Below are 397 nucleotides of genomic sequence, written 5' to 3' on the forward strand. Positions count from 1 at the left end.
TTGGCAGTCAACGAGATAATAAACAAGTTAAAAACTATGTATATAAAGAAATATATGTATAATTTTTTACTTTTTAAATTTTCAAATGATAATATGTATAATTATGTATATGTACATTATTAAAAATAAACAATGTTAGTTTTTACTTTTACAAAAACTATAATATTAAAAGTCGTAAAGAGTAAATTTCAAACCTTTTTAAAGTCCGGGTAATACATCTTTTTAGGGAATTTATGGAACATTTGTGTGCATATGAGTAATAATTTACAAGGGAATCTCGCGAAGTGTCAAATTATGATTTTAATGAAACTTGGTACACTTTTAGGTCATATAAATAGATGAATTTAGAAATTATCAGTTGGGGCTAAAAAAACGGTTTAAGATCGGAAGAGCACAC

Source organism: Wasmannia auropunctata, unplaced genomic scaffold (genome assembly GCF_000956235.1).
Source record: "Wasmannia auropunctata unplaced genomic scaffold, wasmannia.A_1.0 LD336088.1, whole genome shotgun sequence".
NCBI classification, from domain to species: Eukaryota; Metazoa; Arthropoda; class Insecta; order Hymenoptera; family Formicidae; genus Wasmannia; species Wasmannia auropunctata.